The sequence below is a fragment of the Bos taurus genome, chromosome Y (assembly GCF_002263795.3).
Source record: "Bos taurus isolate L1 Dominette 01449 registration number 42190680 breed Hereford chromosome Y, ARS-UCD2.0, whole genome shotgun sequence".
NCBI lineage: Eukaryota > Metazoa > Chordata > Mammalia > Artiodactyla > Bovidae > Bos > Bos taurus.
The window spans coordinates 27,995,073-28,015,635 of NC_082638.1; positions in this window are offsets into that span (position 1 = coordinate 27,995,073).

The window sequence follows — 20,563 nt, forward strand, 5'->3', positions numbered from 1 at the left end:
TTTCCCCAACTGAGCTGCTTAGTCACAGCTCCAGAAAGCTATTCTCTTTTCCTTCTTCTGTGGGGCTTGGTATTCACGTGTTCCCTTTGGTTAGATCCCTTGCTTTCAACTCCAGCTCAGTGGTGACAACCTTCAGGTCTCAAATAACATACTATGCCACTGGTGCATTTTACATTCTTACCACAGAAAATAACTGTCAGTTGTACCTCCACAGTATTAACTTAGCCACAAGGAATCTCTGGAAAAACTGAACAAAATGTTAGAGAGAGAGGAGAGCACTTCTATGAAATCCATTGTCAGTATTACAAATGACATATAAACTACAAAGTCATCACTAAATAGACATCTTAATACGCATTTCATTACTGGATTCTTTCTTTGTATATAATCGTTTTATACTTTCTGATGTGCAACTGATTCATAAAACCTGGGGTCCACTTTTTCAAATAAAAGTGCCTTTTTTTTAAAGCCAAGATTTAACTGACGTCTTTAAGATGTTCATTTTAACATTTACATAATTCATAACTCCAAATACATAAAAGATGATGACAAAAACATCATAAATTCATAAAATAAAAAGGTATGTTAAATTTTTAGAGCCTCTGATAAATGATAGCAAAAGTGGAACAGGGAAATTTTCAAAACATTTAATGATATTTCAACAATATTTTTCTAATCTTTTTTCATTTCATAGTTCTCATGTGCTTTAGAATGCATTATAACATCAGTAGAGTATTAGGCTTCCCTGGTGGCTCAGAAGGTAAAATGTCTGCCTGCAATCCAGACCCGAGTTCCATTCCTGGGTTAGGAAGATCTCCTGGAGAAGGAAATGGCAACCCATTCCAGTATTCCTGCCTGGAGAATCCTACAGACGGAGGAGCCTGGGAGGCTACAGTCTGCGGGGTCACAAACAGTCAGACACGACTGAGCAACTTCACTTTCACTTCAGTAGAATATTATGATATTTTTAAAAATCTGTAAAATATGGTTAAAAAAAATCTGGTAACAGTTTCACTATTAAAGATACATATTCAGCTGTTCTAATTCATGTTGTGAGTAATCTGAAACAACTAGGGTTTTCATTGTTATTTGTGACCATGACACCGCAGGATGCGAACCATTCTTTTCCAACCATGAATTGAACTCATGAACCCTGCAGTGAGAATCTTAAAACACTAGACCACCAGGGTAGTGTCTTGGTTTTATTTCTTAAATGATTTGGAAATCCATCAACGAATAATATGGACTGATATGAACAGGATAGATGGGACACACTGAGTAGAAGATTGTAAACTGTATAATCTTGGTGAATATGTGATTGCTCACTTCAAATTAAAATTCACTTTGAGTGTCTGAAAATGCTCTTCATAAGAATGTTGGTGACTGAAAGATCTTGAAATCAGTGTTCTAGGTCAGTGATACAATTTAGACTTTGTAAAATCTGCTCCTGGAATTTTAAACTTCTGCTTTTTCAATCAAACACTCATTGATTCTTTTGCGTGTTTGGTTTCTACAGTGCATTTTTACTACAGAAGTACCAAAAGAATAAGAAGAAGTCTAACAGGGCTTACAAGAGTATAAGCCATACTGTCATTCCAATTACTTGATATGCCTGTCTAATCAAGAGATACAAATCAATAAAATGTTTACTTAAATACGTCCATAGCAGAAAAGTGAGGCATTTAAACTCCTACCATCACTATTTCCTTACCAAGATAAACAACCATTTCCCACAAATTCCAAACCAAACGTTTGTCCTAGAGTGATACCAGACAATTAATGTAACCTCTAAATCCATGGGCAACAAAACAGGCCTTCATTTTAAGAATGCTTTGGAGTACACTGGAATTCCAATACTTCAGCAAGATGGCTGCAGTTTGCTTTTCCTCTTTTAATATACCAGCCTTGGGAGATGATACATTTTAAAACTGCCTGTTAAACTTCTTACTACTATCACTGTAGACCCCCTTGTCTAATAAAGTGTCATTATGGAGTACCCAGTGTCAGACCTAACTGATTAAAAAAAAAAAAAAAAAAAAGAGGATCCAAAGAATTATAAAGTTTTAGAAAATTTAGGAAGGTTGCCAAGCTGGTTTCTGAATATTAATGAATATTCAAATTCATGGATTATTACTGCTGCTCAGTCGTGTCCGACTATGTGTGACCCCATAGACGGTGGCTCACCAGGCGCCCCCGTCCCTGGGATTCTCCAGGCAAGAACACTGGAGTGGGTTGCCATTTCCTTCTCCAATGCATGAAAGAGAAGAGTGAAAGTGAAGTCGCTCAGTCGTGTCCGACTCTTAGCGACCCCATTGACTACTGTCTACCAGGCTCCTCTGTCCATGGGATTTTCCAGGCAATAGTACTGGAGTGGGTTGCCATTGCCTTCTCCATCATGGATACATAATCCTCAATATATATTCAATTCAATGTTCAACCTTCTGAGACCAAAGACGGTGAGAGAATTGACTACTTTCATATATAAAACAGTAAAAAGCACACATACACATGGTCCAGCCTGGAGTTAATGTCTTCATCCTCACCTTCGGGGTCCTTAAACTAGATTTCATCATCATCTTCAGGATCAAAGGTGTCTGTTTCATCAAGTTCAGCTAAAAAGAGTAAGAGCATACTCTTAAAGATATAAAATCAAGATGTTATTAGATTAATTGTCTATTTAAGGAAATAATACTGGATTAATACTAAAACACTGAACTGTACAAGAAACTACTTGTAATAAATCTTCGATTCAACAGTTTTATTCCAGAAAAATCTTCCTAACTACACAAATATCACAGAGAACAAACTCACAATGAAACCGCTAAAAGAAGTTCACTGCCAAGTAAGTATTTATCTGATTCCCAATTACCTTAGTATTTCTTAAACGACCTATACATCATCAGAATCTTCACTCTTACTCAAAAACTCATGTTAATGTGTTAGTCACTCAGTAGTGCCCAACGCTTTGCGACCCCATGGACTGCAGCCCACCAGGCTTCTCTGTCCATGAGATTTTCCAGGCAAGAATACTGGAGTGGGTTGTCACTTTCTTCTCCAGGGGATCTTCCTAACCCAGGGATCGAACCCTGGTCTCCTGCACTGCAGGCAGAGTCTTTACCAACTGAGCTACAAGGGAAGCAAAAAAACAAAACAAAAACAAAACAAAACAAACAAAACACCTCATAATTTATATAATAAAATGCACTGTAACAGAATAAAAAAATGCTATCATGTTCAAAATGTGAGTTTAGTACACTTCCTCTTTTTTGTCTACTAAAAACTTATTTTAATTTTCCCAAACTTACTAGAGGAAGAATAAAATATTTTGTCTCTAAGAAATAAAAGGGATTTAAAAACACTGTCCACAAAGCTCCACAACAGTACTCTATACACTAAGAAAAACTGAATACTCTTTTCCAAAAAAAATCAATACCAGTACCATAAATGTTGTCCTTGATTAGCTGAAAACAGGTATGATCTCTTAAGAGTTGTTTTTAAGAGTGTAAAAGAGGCATTCCTTTAACAATTATTATGTACAAGTCTAGGACTTGTAAGCTTTTTAATTCCCCACCAAAAGAACATATATTAGGGAGAGAATCCATTACTAAGTTGTTAATATTCTGAAGTATTTAATACCTACTTAAAGCAAATTTAAGCATCTTTGCAAAAATACAGAAAAGAGAATTCTGAAACGACCGTTTCACCTAAATACTAAGTAGCAAATACTATGAAAAGGCAGGGAAATGTAATAACTTTGATATTAACTACCATATTTCTGAAGCTCTCCATAAGCTTTCATATTTCTAGCTTCATCTGCATTGTACTTTAAAATTACATCAGCTTTGTGGTCCTTGGAGAAAAACAAGGAAGCATCAAAACTGGTTATGCAAAGAATCATCATTTGTCTCATAAATTCCTTTCAAATTAAACACACTTAGACCTCCTCTGTCATCTGCACACACACACAATCCTCGTGATGAAGTTTGCATGCATGACCAAAAAAAGTATAGACTAGGAAAGTTATGTATACAATGCACTGAATCAAAGAAAGAAAAGAAAACAGGTGGGGTGGCAATGCAGTCCTTGTCCACACTCTAACACTGTAGTTCAAACTGAAAGTGGTATTATTACCCAAGAGATATCTTTCTATAACCCATAGTTCTTAGAGTATCTTACCGATTTGAATTATCTGTGGTGCTTTTAACAAAGATACCATATCTTCCTAAAACCTGAGAGGCCTGAAGTGAAGTTTTTGTGTGTTTATGATGCAAATATGCTTGAGAATTACTGCATTTTAGGGAGTTCACTGTTCTCCATTTTAAAGAAGCTGAGTCACTGACAGAGGAAAACATTCTGAATGCTTACAATTAAGCTAGAAAAGGCCTAAAGAAAGACAACTGAAAATATCAGTCATAAAACTGCAGTGTAATACAAACCAACACTTCTCACACTACAATGTGTGCCAAAAACACATAGGTATGTTGTTAAAACTCTGAGTGTAACTCAGTAGTGAAGAGATAAGCTAATAACCTGCTCATACAATTCCATAGAGTAGTGATGCTGCTATTATCTTTAGATTATGATGTGAGTACCAAGGGTTTGTAATTATCCACAACTGATTAAAAATCAGAAGAGCTATTTGTGGCTATCACTTTACAGTTATATTTTAATCCCTTAAGGGATTAATATAATTGTGGTTACACCACCCATCAAACAGAGGATTTAACTGGGAATTAACTATCATTTGATCCATTTGTGGGGTTATATGAAGTTAAACTAAAATAAATGGACATGAAAATGATACAGTTTTATGGACAGATTCTATGTTTTTAGTCAGCAAATACAAAAAATGGAAAGGTTTTGCCTATGCTCTCCTCTAGGAGTTTTATAGTTTCTGGTTTAGATCTTTAATCCATTTTGAGTTTATTTTTGTGTATGGTGTTAGAAAGTGTTCTAGATTCATTCTTTCATAAGTCGTTGACCAGTGCTAGAGAGGGTGTGGAGAAAAGGGAACCCTCTTACACTCTTTTTGGGAATGCAAACTAGTACAGCCACTATGGAGAACAGTGTGGAGATTCCTTTAAAAACTGGAACTAGAACTGCGATACAACACAGCAATCCCACTGCTGGACATACACACCAAGGAAACCAGAATTCAAAGAGACATGTGTACCCCAATGTTCATCGCAGCACTGTTTTTAATAGCCAGGACATGGAAGCAACGTAGATGTCCATCAGAAGATGAATGGATAAGAAAGTGGTGGTACATATCAAAATGCAATATTACTCAGCCATTAAAAATAATACATTTGAATCAGTTCTAATGAGTGGATGGAACTGGAGCCTATTATACAGAGTGAAGTAAGCCAGAAAGAAAAACACTAATACAATATAATAACACATATATATGGAATTTAGAAAGATGGTAATGACAACCCTGTTTGCAAGACAGCAAAAGAGACACAGATGTATAGAACAGTCTTTTGGACCCTGTGGGAGATGGAGGGGGTATGATTTGGGAGAATGGCATTAAAACATGTATAATATCATATAAGAAATTAATCGCCAGTGCAGGTTTGATGCAGGATACAGGAAGCTTGGGGCTGGTGCACTGGGATGACCCAGAGGGATGGTATGGGGAGGGAAGTGGGAGCGGGTTTCAGGATGGGGAACCCGTGTATATCTGTGGCAGATGCATGTTGATGTATGGCAAAACCAATACAATATTGTAAATTAAAAACATAATAACAATAATAATAAAATAAATAAAAAAGAATAAAGCTCAAGGACACACACTTCCTGCTTTTGAAACACAACTGTTCAAACAATATGGCACTGACATTCCAGCAGTAATGCAGATCCTGGAACAAAACTGAACACTCAGAAATACAATTTTTCAAAACCACCCAACTAACACTTATGAAAGGAACCAAGATCACAGTGTAGAAAACACATCCTCTCCAAGAGACAGGACTGGAAACAGAATACTTAACATAAAAGTAGACCCCCTTTGTTACACTAGAATCTACCTAAAATTACCCTGAAATAGATCAGAGATTTAAACACAGAGCTGAACCCATAAAACTACTACAAGAGAACACAGTGTACAACTACCAAATTCCACCCTGCTCTTTGCTTTTGGTATAGGACACCAAACCCATAATCAACACAAGCAAAACCTAGTAAGTGAAACTATATCACACTAAATAGATTTTTCACGGAAAAGGACACTGTCAACAACAACAACAAAAGACAGTGTACTAGGTCGGTAAAAATATTTGCAAATGATATGACCGATAAGGGATTAACATCCAAGGTAGATAAATCCTGCCATTTGCAACAACATGGATGAACCTGGAAAGTAGTGTGCTAAGAAAAACAAGTCACACAGAGAAAGCAAACACTGCAGGACCTCATTTATATGTGGAATCAGGACTGAACACAAACTCATCAAAGTTCAGGGATGCTCCTAATTGCTCAGCTTTGAGTGACCTGGATTTTCTGCACAAGCCTGAAATGAAGAGAAGGATTATCAGTTGCCTGGCTGAGTATATAAGGTATGCCTCACCATGCACAGAGCCTAAAAACAGAGGTTGAGAGGTCTGCTGGTTTTTAATGAAACCTCAAACATGGGCTTTCTGCTAGGTTATAAACAAGCATTCAGTGGCCACACACAAGGAAAAAATACATACCATACAGAATCTGTTTCAGAAATCATCCAACAAATGATGACAAGAAAAAGCTCAGGGAGAAGAAATCTGATGTTCCATCTCACCATGTTATATCTGCATTTTCTAGTTTTCAACAACAACAAAACACGAGATGCACAAAGAAATAGGAGAAGGTGTCTGGTCACATATAAGGAAATAAGTACTTAATACAAAGCATGGCTCAGAAAGCCTAGAAGCTGGACTTAACGGAGACTTTACATCAGGTAGTATAGATAAAAAGAATACGAGAAACAATATGCATGTGTGTGTGTGTTCATGTGTGTGTATTTAAATTGTCAAGAATATTTCACTAGAGAACCGGGACATACAGATTCTTTAAAAGAAAACCTGTGGAGATGAAAAGTGGAGTGGCTGACTTCAAACTGTCTCTGTAGATCACTAATAGAACAACCACACCAAAAAATCAACTAGGAAAGAGAAGACTGAAATTTTACAAATCAGAAAGTCTTAGGTATTTACAGAAAACATGACCTGATAACAAAATAGAGAGAAACAGTAATTATTTCACTCAAAATTTACTTAAGCACAAGTGATGGGTTTGACCCAGAAATCAGAAGGATTTCTGTCTCACAAGTCATATTTCAAACATTGAGATAACAGTGGGCAACTACCAAGTAGTTCTCTAAGTATCCATCTCAGATTTATAACTTACACTTTAAAAGCTCTAGTCTATGTCTTACCTTTCTCCTATAAGCCCCAAAAAACCTTTTTGGAGATAGAGGTTTTGCCTTATTTAATTGAATCATCTACAGCAGTGGTTTCTCAAACTTGGAAATGAGACCTTTAAATTTTAAAATCATAACTGAGAACCCAATATAAACTTACTAGTACTTTTTTCTTTTGATGAATGAGAATACTAATGAAAATCATTGTCATATGCTACTGTTCTTATTTCAGCAAAAGTCATTTTTCAAAAATATTTAAAATGTAAAACTGGAGGGAGTCCTCTGGTGGTCCAAACATTAGGATTCAGGGCTTTCACAGCAGTATTCTGGATTCAATCCCTGACTGGGGAACTAAGATCCCACAAGCTTGCAGTGCTGTCAAAAATTAAAGAAAAAAAAATTGAAAGGAAAATGAATAATCTAGCTCTGTGAAATATATTTCATAAAATACAATGATATCTTCTTGTTTTACTACAGAAACCTGAAAAAGTCAGCCTGCAGCATAAACCCTGAAAATCTAGCACGAAGCTTTGAATACACTTGGACTTTAAATGAATACAGAATGATGAGCTGTAGTATTTATCCAAAATGATAAGAGAATATGTATTGCATATTATATTTAAAATAAGAAAAGAAACAACCAGTCTTCCCAGAGAACACATATACCGTAAGTCAGCCAGAATCCTATCATCTTAAACATAAGTGAATCGTAACAAATTTTGATGCCAGAAGGATGAGAATCATAACTGGCTAGGACAGGTCAAATGCATTTTATCACATCAGAGAAATAATGATATTAATGATTCCTAAATTCAAGAACAATATAAATTTAAGTGTAGTTGTTACCTGATAGTCTCAAAGACCAATCAATATAATATCTGAAGTATTTATCCAAATCTATAAAATAAAACTCACAGTATATTACATTTAAAATACAAACAAAAAATAGTGTTTGGTGTTAAGCCATACTTAACATGATACAAAAAGTACAGTTCACAGACTGTGTGAAAACTGTCTGCTAAGGTTTAGGGGAAAACTACAGATGTGTGGGGTGTGTATGGGGGTGTGTATGTGTCTTGTGTGCCTGTGCAGGTATGTGTGTATGATGTGTGTGTGTGTGTTCATGCCTATGAGACAAAGTCTAGTTATAGATAGAGACAATATATTAAGCAAAAACTAAAGTTAGGCAGTTCAGTTTGGGTCAAATTTTCTAATTTAGTCTATTAATAAATACAATAATTTTACTTCAACTAAAGTCTTTTAAAATTACAAAAGCATAGTTCTTTGTCACATAAATTACTTTTATTCACAAATCGCTCTGCGAATTTTTAGTTATTTTATTTTATTTTTTTTTTTTGGTTTTAATTTTATTTTATTTTTAAACTTTACATAATTGTATTAGTTTTGCCAAACATCAAAATGAATCCACCACAGGTATACATGTGTTCCCCATCCTGAACCCTCCTCCCTCCTCCCTCCCCATACCATCCCTCTGGGTCGTCCCAGTGCACCAGCCCCAAGCATCCAGTATCGTGCATTGAACCTGGACTGGCAACTCGTTTCTTACATGATATTTTACATGTTACAATGTCATTCTCCCAAATCTTCCCACCCTCTCCCTCTCCCACAGAGTCCATAAGACTGTTCTATACATCAGTGTCTCTTTTGCTGTCTCATACACAGGGTTATTGTTACCATCTTTCTAAATTCCATATATATGCGTTAGAATACTGTATTTAGTTATTTTAAACAAATGAAAATAACCCATTGACACAAATATAGCCATCCATTACCAATCTACATCAGTTCAGGCCCCAAATCACTAACTGGAAAAGAATGACTCAAGAGAACAAAAGGATTTTTTAATCCAAAAAATTAGGGTTGAAAGAATTTTTAAACAAAGTGATCAATAAATATGCCAAAGTTACTAAATAAGATGGTCTATCATGTTTCAATTTCAAATGTTCCTAACAGGACCTACAGCTGTTGTTACAAATCCAAGTCTTACACTGGACCATACACTATCAGTTCAGTTCAGTTCAGTTCAGTCACTCAGTCATGTCCGACTCTTTGGGACCCCATGAATAGCAGCACACCAGGCCTCCCTGTCCATCACCAACTCCCGGAGTTCACTCAGACTCACGTGCATCGATTCAGTGATACCATCCAGCCATCTCATCCTCCCTAGTCCCCTTCTCTCTTGCCCCCAATCCCTCCCAGCATCAGAGTCTTTTCCAATGAGTCAACTCTTTGCATGAGATGGCCAAAGGACTGGAGTTTCAGCTTTAGCATCATTCCTTCCAAAGAATTTCCAGGGCTGATCTCTTTCAGAATGGACTAGATGGATCTCCTTGCAGTCCAAGGGACTCTCAAGAGTCTTTTCAAACACCACAGTTCAAAAGCATTAATTATTTGGCACTCAGCTTTCTTCACAGTCCAACTCTCACCTCCATACATGACCACTGGAAAAACCATAGACTAGACTAGACGGACCTTTGTTGGCAAAGTAATGTCTCTGCTTTTTAATATGCTGTCTAGGTTGGTCATAACTTTCCTTCGAAGGAGTCAGTATCTTTTAACTTCATGGCTGCAGTCACCATCTGCAGTGATTTTGGAGCCCAAAAAATAAAGTCGGACACTCTTTCCACTGTTTCCCCCTCTATTTCCCCTGAAGCAATGGGACCGGATGCCATGAATTTCATTTTCTGAATGGTGAGCTTTAAGCCAACATTTTCAGTCTCCTCTTTAACTTTCCTCAAAAGTTTTTTAGCTCATCTTTCCTTTCTGCCATAAGGGTGGTGTCATCTGCATATCTGAGGTTATTGATATTTCTCCTGGCAATCTTGATTTCAGCTTGTGTTTCTTCCAGTCCAGTGTTTCTCATGATGTACTCTGCATAGAAGTTCAATAAGCAGGGTGACAATATACAGCCTTGATGTACTCCTTTTCCTATTTGGAACCAGTCTGTTGTTCCATGTCCAGTTCTAACTGTTGCTTCCTGACCTGCATACAGATTTCTCAAGAGGCAGGTCAGGTGGTCTGGTATTCCTATCTCTTTCATAATTTTCCACAGTTTATTGTGATCCACACAGTCAAAGGCTTGGCAGTGTCAATAAAGCAGAAATAATTTTTTTTTTCTGGAACTCTCTTGCTTTGTCCATGATCCAGCAGATGTTGGCTATTTGATCTCTGGTTCCTCTGCCTTTTCTATATAGTTAATTAGCAATTAGAGTCATTTTGTCTTAAAAATAATTTTCTTTTTTTCTTTCATGGGTTAATATTTTTGTTAAGAGTCTAGGACATTTGTTTCATACACAGAATTTGTCTGTTTCCTCAAGTGCAAACATATCTGGCATAAATCCAGCCTAGGTGTCACAAATCATTCTTTCTAAATATAAATCCTATTATGAAAGTTATCGAGGATTTTCTAATTTTATGGATTTATATTGTCACATAAATCACTATTTTTGAAGTCTTCAAGAATTCACAAAGGTAAGTTTTGTATTAAAGTAAAATATATACCCACATTGACTTTTTGTCTCAAGCTTCCTCAGATAAGAAATAGAGGAAAACAATAGAATGGAAAAGACTAGATATCGCTTCAAGAAAATTAGAGATACTAAGGAAATATTTCATGCAAAGATGTGCACAATAAAGGATAGAAATGGTATGGACCTAAGAGAAGCAGAAGATATTAAGAAGAGGTGGCAATAATACATAGAAGAACTGTACAAAAAAGATCTTAATAACACAGATAATCATGATAGAATGTCCACTCACCTAGAGCCAGACATCCTGGAATGTGATGAACCTTAGGAAGCATGACTATGAACAAAGGTAGTGGAGGTGATGGAATTCCCCTTAATCTATTTCAAAACCTAAAAGATGATGCTATGAAAGTGCTGCACTCATTATGCCAGCAAATTTGGGAAACTGAGCAGTGGCCAGGGGACTGGAAAATGTCAGTTTTCATTCCAAACCCAAAGAAGGGTAATGCCAAAGAATGTTCATACTACCGCACACATGCACTCTTCTCACACACTAGAAAAGTAATGCTCAAAATTCTCCAAGTCAGGATTCAGTAATACTTCAACTGTGAACTATCTGATGTTCAAGCTGGTTTTCAAGAAGACAGAAAAACAAGAGATCAAGTTGCCAACATCTGCAGCATGATCAAAAAAGCAAGCAAGTTCCAGAAAACCATCTACTTCAGCTTTATTGACTATGGCCAAGCCTTTGACTTGTGTATTGTGTATCACAATAAACTGTGCAAAATTCTCAAAGAGATGGGATTACCAGACCACTTGACCTGCCTCTTGAGAAATCTGTATGCAGGCCAGGAAGAAAGTTAGAACTGGAAATTTGATTGTTGTATGCTTGTTTTGTTGTTGTTGTTTGTTTTTATCTTCCTAAAAATTGTATACTGATGCCCTAACCCCAGAAGATGATAGTATTGGGAAGCAGATCCTCTGGGATGTCCTTGTGCCACCATAGAGGAACTGTTGGGAAAGGAATCTCTCCACGTATGAAGGAGACCTCAGAGGGCCCGCCATGAGCAGAGGCAGCAAGGACTCAGCAGTTTGCAAATCAGAGGAGGATCTACACCAGAACCCTAACCCTACCAGCACACTGATCCTAGACTTCCCATGACTGTAAATGAAACTTTCCATTGTTGAGGAGCCAGTTTGTAGTATTTTGTCGTAAGAACTTGAATGAAGTGACACACTGGTGACAACATGTTTCATTCTCACTGTCTAGTAACTATGAGGCAGTGTTCCTCTTGAGTTGCTTATGTGTAATTTTCTATGGAAGAATTATTTTGATGCATGTCATGTAGAAATTGTATAGGTACATTTTTGTTAGGCCTAGAAACTTTATTCCAATTGAATGTCCCACATTAATTGGTGTTAAAAAGTGAGTAATCTCTTTTGTTTCCTCTCCAGTCACTTGAAACATTCTGTAAGATGTCCTGAAGGGGAGCACAAAGTACTATTTTAATGGAAACCTAACAGTTCTGTTTTGTAGGATTTGAGAATATTGGAACACAGTCCTTGGCATCAAAATCTGATACTTCCCTCATTCAAATCAGACATTGTTATATAGGTTCAGAAGATATGCTGTACCATGTACTCCCAACACTGAAACCTCAGAAAGCAACCTTTTCATTTTTTCAAATTATTTTAGTGGAAGATATTAAATTTACAGTATCAGGTTAGTTTTTGCCTTACATCAACAAGAGTCAGTCAGCAGTACACATGTGTTCCCGCATCCAGAACCTTCCTCCCACCTCACTCCCCAGACTATTGTCCTTTGTTGTTCCAGAGCACTGGCTTTGGGTGCCCTGCATCATGCACTGAACTTGCACCAGTTATCTGTTTACGTATGGTCATGTACATGTCTCAGTGCTATTCTCTCAAATCATCCCACCATTGCCCTCTCCACAGAGCCCCAAAGTCTGTTCTTTCCATTTCTGTCTCTTTTGCTGCCCAGCATGTAGGATCATTGTGACCATCTCTTCAAATTACACACATATGCATTGCTACACAGTATTTGTATTTCTCTTTCTGACTTTATTTCATTCTGTAGAACAGGCTCCTGTTTCACCCACCTCTTTAGAATGGACTCAAATGCATTCCTTTTCACAGCTGAGTAATAGTCCATCGTATAGATATACCACCACTTTCTTGTCCATTCATCTGCATTGACTATCTAGATTGCTTCCATGTCCTAGCTATCATAAATAGTCGTGGGATGAATGTTGGTGTACAAGCGTCTCTTTCAGTTCTGCTTTCCTTGGGGTGTATGTAAGCGGTGGGATTGCTGGGTCATACAACGGTTCTATTTCCAAGTTTTTTAGACATCATACGATTTATTGTGGCTATACCAGTTTTCATTCCTACCAATAGTGTAAGCTGGTTACCTTTCCACTCCCTCTCGAGAGTTTCTTATTTGAGACTTTGGGTGATGGTCATTGTGACCAGTGTGAGATGACATCTCATTGTGGTATTGACTTTCATCTCCCTGATAATGAGTGATGTTTAGCATTTGTCCTGTGTTCATTAGCCATCTGCATATCTTCTGTGGAGAAATGTCTATTTATTTCTACAGCCCACTTTTTAATCGGGTTCTTTGTTTTTCTGGTATTGAGTTGCATGAGCTGCTTGTATATGTGGGAGATTAACTCTTGGGCAGTTGTTTGATGTGTTGTAATTTGCTCCAGTTCTGAAGGCTGTCTTTTCACCTTGCTTATAGTTTCCTTCACTCTGGAGAAGCTTAGAAGTTTCAATCAGTCGCTTTTGTTTCCTTCTGTTTTTATTACCATTACTCTAGAAGGTGGAACATAGAGGAGAAGATCTTGCTGTGATTTCTGTCAGAGAGTTTTCTGCCCATGTTTTTCTCTAAGAACTTTATAGTTTCTGGTCTTCCACTTAGGTCTTTAATCCATTTTGCCTTTATTTGTGTGTACGCCATTAGAAAACATTTCATTCTTTTAATGTGGTTGACCTGTTTTCCCAGAACTGCTTGTTCAAGAGGCTGTCTTTTCTCCATTGCATATTTATGCCCCCTCTGTCAAAGACAAGATGACCGTGGGTGTGTGGCTTCATCTCTGGACTTCCTATTTTGTTCCGTTGATCTGTATTTCTGTCTTTGGCCCAGTACCGTACTATCTTGATGACTGTAGCTTTGTAGTATAGTCTGAAATCAGGAAGGCTGATTCCTCCATTTCCATTGTTTCTCAAGAGTGATTTGCTCATTGGAGATCTTTTGCATTTCCACACAAATTGTGAAATTATTTGTTCTAGTTCAGTGAAATACACCGTTGGTGTTTTTATAGGGATTCCACAGTTGAATCCAAGAATATCAATGGTGAATGAATGTACCAATAGCTTGCCTTGGGTTGTATACTGATGGTCACTATATTGATTCTTCAGATCCAAGAATACGGTATACTTCTTCATCAATTTGTGCCATCTTTGATTTCTTTCAACTTGGTTTTATAGTTTTCTGTACCAGGTCCTTACTTTCTTTGGGGGAATATATTCCTAAATATTTGAGTCTCTTAATTGTATGGTGAATGAGATACTTTCCTTAAGTTCTCTTTTTCATTTTTCATTGCTGGTGTATCAGAATGAAAGCAATTCCTGAGGATTAATTTTGTATTCTGCAGCTATATTCTATTCATTGATTAGCTCGAGTAATTTTCTGCTGGCATCCTTAGTATTCGCTGTGTGAAGGGTCATGCCATCTTTTAACAGGAATAGTTTTTTTTGTTGTTGTTGTTTGTTTTTTTGTTTTTTTCCAATTTGTATTCCTTTTATTTCCTTCTCCCCTGATTGCTGTGTCTAGGACTAATTTAAAAACTAATTCCAATGTGTTTTTTACCTCAGAAAAGCTTACTGATGAAATTACAAAGCACTGAGAAATCTCAATTCTACCAGATTCCCACAATAAAATCATGAAGATCTTAAGGAGTTAGGGGTAATTTTTTGGGAGGTGGGGAAGCAGAAACTGTTTAAGTCTTTAGAAAAATGTATCATAATCAATTTAGCCTGGAATATTTGTAGTCTTTCCTTCAGTTTCAGAAGATTCTACAGCCCTAAGAGTAATGCAGGGCTTTCTAACTGAAACCAAGAAACTCACCAAGAGCTCACCAAACTGTAACAGAGCACATTAGAAAAATTGTGTTTCTGTGCTGTTAAAATTTGTGAGCTTTATAGCCAAATTAAAGAATGGCAAAAACACCTTCAAGATGGTTGTGCTAAAGATCCTGCTAAAACAGGTGAGGCCACAGGGCAAGGGAAGAGGGAAGGTGTGGGAGACCCTTGAATGAAGTGTGGTCCGGGGGAAAGGCAGGCTCCAAAGACACAGCTGAGAAGAATCTGGCAGGGCCACACCTGTAAGTGTCACAGCCATGAGTTTGGGGGTCTCCCTCAGGCTTGCATCTGAGAAGGAGCAGCACCCGAAGCCTGTATGTCAGGAATGACCAGAGACAGTACACCAGAGCAGCCATCATAGACAGTTATGGTTGTAAATATGAATGATCCCAGGAAATAGCTGAGAGAGCAGGAGTCCCAAGACCCATACCCATCAGTCAGACCCACTGTAGTTGCACTCACTAGAGCAGTGCAAAGGCATGAGGTGGCCCACAAGCAAGGTGGAACTGGAAGGGGCTGCTGTTCTCATCTGCTCTGAGTGCCAGACGAATTCAGACACATGCCTGCCATCCATTGTGAAGACAGGGAGCAGGTCAGAGACCCAGGGTTTTCTTGCTGAAGACACACACACACACACACACACACACACACACACATATACACATGCACACCACCCCCTTGCTTGAAGACACAGTGTGCAACAGGGACTGCTAAATCCTGACCAGGTAAGCAGTGACATGACAATTGCCAGCACACACAAGTCAGGAGTACAGTAGCTGTGAGAAACAGCCCCTGGTTAGGGGATACAGACCACCTCAGATGCAGAACACCACAGGGAACATGGAGCCATGAGCTTGTCTGATGGTATGGCAGGACCTGAGCACATCACTGCTGGCTGGGCATGTGGAAGTACCCAGCATCCTTGGAAACTCAGTTCCAGTGTGCTTCTTCCAACCAAGACTAGGGCTGTTGCTATTGGATATTCTGGACCAGCATGTGGCCTGAATGGCTCCTTGACCTAAAGCACCCTCAATTCCATCATGATCAGCAACCAAGATAAAGACTTTCTTAGCTACAAGATCGACTTGAAGGTCATTGAGGGAGACTGATTATGGGTGGGTATGGGACCTGGTGGGGAGTGGGAGGATCGTGTTAGCCATGTTCCTGCACTGTGAGACTTTGGAGAGGCATCATGGAAGTTTTTAATGCTTGCCTGGGAGGCAACCTGAGGCACCTAGAAGCTTGCACTTTTATCCTTGTCCCTATCCTGGCAGGTGCAGGTGCAGAGAAGGTCGCACTGCAAGCCAATCTTTTCCTTTTGGGACAACTCCTACTTCTGGAACACGATGATCATTAAGGAGTATTACCTTGGCATCACTGGTAAAATGTGGCTCCAGGGTGGTGAGTGTAGGTGTGTAAGGAGGTGGATGATCCACCTGTGGAATCCGCCCCTGTGTCCCCTGTCTTTCTGCAGGTTATAGGGCACGTTATTCCACTCCAGTCCACTGGTTCTGGGACTTTGAATGAGGAGCACAAGCCGCAGGCTGGACATCAGGTGCCTTAACTTTCTCAACTGGTTGTCTGGCCGCTACTGCCCAGAGTCAAACAGGATTGCTGAGGTGGGTTTGCTTTGGGCCTGCATACAGGTGTCGATTGATGTTGGAGTTCTTGGATGCTCACGGGAGGGTTGGGGCCCTGGACAGCCCCGGGCTGATCTTGCTTGTGCTGCCAGCAGATCATTGGTGGAGATGTGGGGGACGATCATGTGAAATATTATAATAGGAAGGAAGGTTCTGCTATGAGCGGTAACTGACAGAAACACATGTGATGAAAGGGGTCTGGAGGTATGCCCTGTAGTGTAGTGCTGGGCCACTGTCCTTTCCCAAGTGAGGATGCTCAGGCACATGCAAGCTATCTGTGGAGCCAGATTTTGGGTCATGCATGTAGCAGATGACCTGCTGAGACCTGGGGCTTTGGGACTCAGTGTGTCGATGAGTGAAGCAAGACTCCCTCAATTTAGCTGTGGTTGCAGTGTGAGAGTCCTAGGTGATACTACTAGAGGCAGGGTGAATTAAGTGTCTTTGTCAGAATCATCCTTCCGTGGGTCCTGCCATCCCCCGGCCTCTTGTTTCTCACTGAGTTTAACCTTACCATGGGAAGGCCTATCATTGAAAGGGCGTCCTCTCAAGGGTCCCAGCGGACCTATGTGCTGACTTTGGGATCTTCTGTGATTTTGCACATTCACCAATCAGTGTCTCACCATGACCACACTTGCTGCACTGGAAGAGGCTTCTGGCTGCCTTCAGAAAATATGGAAATGCTTGGGGAGGAGGTGGACAGAGAGCTCTAAGTGCAGAACATGGTGCCTACTCATGTCATCTCTGACATTGCTGGACACGGGAGTCTTCAGCTCCTGAAACACCTGTGTTCCCTGTTTGCGTTTGTGTCCCCATATCAAGCCTGTGTATGTATACATGTGTGTGTTTGTGTCGCCTGTGTTTGCGTGTGTGTGTGTGTGTGTGTGTGTGTGTGTGTCCGGCCCAGGGAAAAAGCAGAGATAAAGACGACAAGAGAGGAAGAGCCAAGCAGTCAGAAGAGGCAGCACAAGGTGTCTCCAGTCTGAGGGTGGTAGGTCGCCCTATCTCCGCAGTGACCCTGTCCAGGATGGGAATGAGGAAAGGATGGCCAGAGATAACTCAGGACCTTGGCTCCAAAAATCTGCAATGAGATGAAATACAAAAACACACTCACCATTTCTACCATGTTCTTGTATGTGTTTGGACGAGAAGAGCAGATGCATGGTCTGCAGATTCACCCAGGGCAAATCAGGTGGGGTGGGGCTTTAAAACCCCCACCTGTGGAGCCCACAGTCTGTGTGGATATGGGCTGGCCTGTGGAAGTGGTGGATGTGGATACCGAGGGCCTGGGATGGTTGAGGAGGCTATGGTCTTGCTGAGAAGGACAGAGACTCAAAGGAGAAAGAGGCACAGATTGACTGCTGTCCTGGAGACTTGTCCTACACACGTGAGAAGGAGACCCGGGAAGGTCCTGGGCCAGTGCTTGCTAGGATCAGCCCATCAGCCGGCACCCTCTCCATGAAGGTGGCAAACATTGGCACGATGTGACACAAAATGTGAGACATGCTAAGGTAGGCTGTCCATGCAAAACCACAGGCATCCTAGGAGAGACAAGGTGTGAGCATGGCATGCCTCTGGGCACTTCCAGCCTCCCTGGCAGTGCAAAAAGGCGAAGAAAGTGCAGGTGTTGGTGTATGTGTGTGCTCCTCTGCTGGGGTGTGCCTATGAGGGAGGGAACAGGGAGGAAGCAAGGATGGTGGGCTTATTGCATGTCCCATGGGAACTCAAGAGAGTGGGAGACAGGGAAGCCCCTGGGGGCAGTTCGGGGCCTGCTGGTTTTCAGGGTCCAGGGGAAAGGCAATAGCAGTCCTGCCAAAGATACCCCATGGCTCGTGCAGAAAGCCCTGACATAAATTCCCTCTTTCTTCTGGGGCTTTCCCTTGGCTTTGGGGGCCTGAGGGGCAAAGGTGAGTGTCTGCACCTAGGGGAGGATTTTGTCAGTCTCTCTGGACCACAATCTCTGATTTTGTTGTAGGCAATCTGCACCAGGTGACACTCAGAGGGAAGCTGCATTCCAGGTGACCGTCTTGGATGTCCATGTACACAACCAAGGACTGGCTTCCTTGGCACTTGGGCTGTGTAGGTAAGCAGAGATGCCTGGTTGTAGGGAGTCCTACCTGGGCTTAATGAACCCAATGAAAGAGAGTATTTGCATTTAGCAAATCAATGAGGCCTGGGTGGAATCAAGCCCTCTTGGTGTTTCTGAGATAGAAGAGCTGCTTTCTGCCCAAGGGAGGGATGAGCTGTGGGCCCAGAAAGGGCAGGATTCCCAGATCATCATCTGTTTGGGGACTCCATGGGTCTGGGTAGGAATAAACAGAAGGGACCACCTGTAGGAATGCCACCTTACCATTATGGCTCGGGTTTCATGCCTTGTATCAGAAGAGACCATCTATCTATGTGCACCTTCTTCACAACATTGGATCACACCCAGGCCTGTCAAAGACTCTGGGGGCCCTTGGAGGCTCGGGCATCTCTTTGGCCTTTTCCTGCTAAAGGGAGGTAGCTCTTGGAGGCACAGTTAGACAGGTGAACACAGAAAGCTACACAGGTAGAAAGAAAACATAGTTGCAATCTCAAGCTTATCTTCTTTGACTTTCAGCCTCTATACCAGCACACATGGTCTGCCCCTCCTACGTCCACTTTCTTTATTGTTTTGTTTTTTGGTTTATGCAACTTTAATGAAGAAAAATAAATCAATTACTAGCAGAGCTATTAGTTGGTCATTCATCCATTGACAACTTGCATCATTTATTCAGTGCTGTATTAAACAGTGTATTGGAAGATAGATTAACTAATAGCTCCAAGCCTCCTAACAATTTAAATGAAAATTACAAAATGTTTTGAGACCCTATTTTGGAATACAAAGGGTGTTTGACTTCCAATTTCCATTCTCTGTAGAACAAGAACAGGTCATTCCTTTATTGACATGTATAAAATACATCACATTTTCTGTTCTGCTGATGCTATAAATTCAATACCAATTCTCCAGCCATATCAGTTATGAGCATAAAGTATATCATGTAACCTCAAATCTCTAACAGTGGAAGGCTTAAAAAAGAATGGATGCTGTTAGAATAATGCTGCTTCCTTTGATGTGACAACTCAGCATCCATCTCCCTCCCTCTCAGATGATTCTTCAGCATGTTAGAGCAGTGAGGAATGGTTTTAGTCTCATAAGCAAGTTAGAGTGAAGACATTGGCCACATAATACACATGCTCCATTTTTTTTTTTTTTAATTCTGAATCTTGCGCAACTGTTCTCTTGTAACTACTTTACACTTTCTAAAAGCAGTTATTGTCCAAAGCTGGAAGAACTTAAGTCTTCTCAGATGAGCATGTGAATGAATGGAGGGAGGTAAACAAAAAATAAAATTAAAAAAGATGAGGTCTGATAGGGGAGCAGCCAGATAAGGAAAAAAAAAAAAAAAACAAACAGTAATTTAAATTTTATTCCAGCTATAATGCAGGTTAGTCTGACTTTAAGCATCACATGGCATACTTCTGAGTCCATTCCCGAGATACTCTGTTGTACTTATCTCTGTCTGTTTTATACATCCGTGCAATCTCTGGTACTAGGGGGTCATCTGGGTTTGGATCACATAGCAGTGAACAAATGGATAAAAGAACTTTAGAAATAATTAAAGCAGGAGACCACTGTGATCTTAGAATATCGAGACAAATGCTGCCATTACTGTTAATATTTGGATGATAAATTCTTGTTGTAAATGCAACCTTAGGTAGTTTGAAGGGGTAGTCTGTAGGAAAATGAATTGTCAAAAAGAATACACCGCCTTGATAAGGGCTGTCATTAGGTCCCATAATTGTGGCTTGCCAATGAAACATATCATCCCCAACTGGACCTGCAGAACATT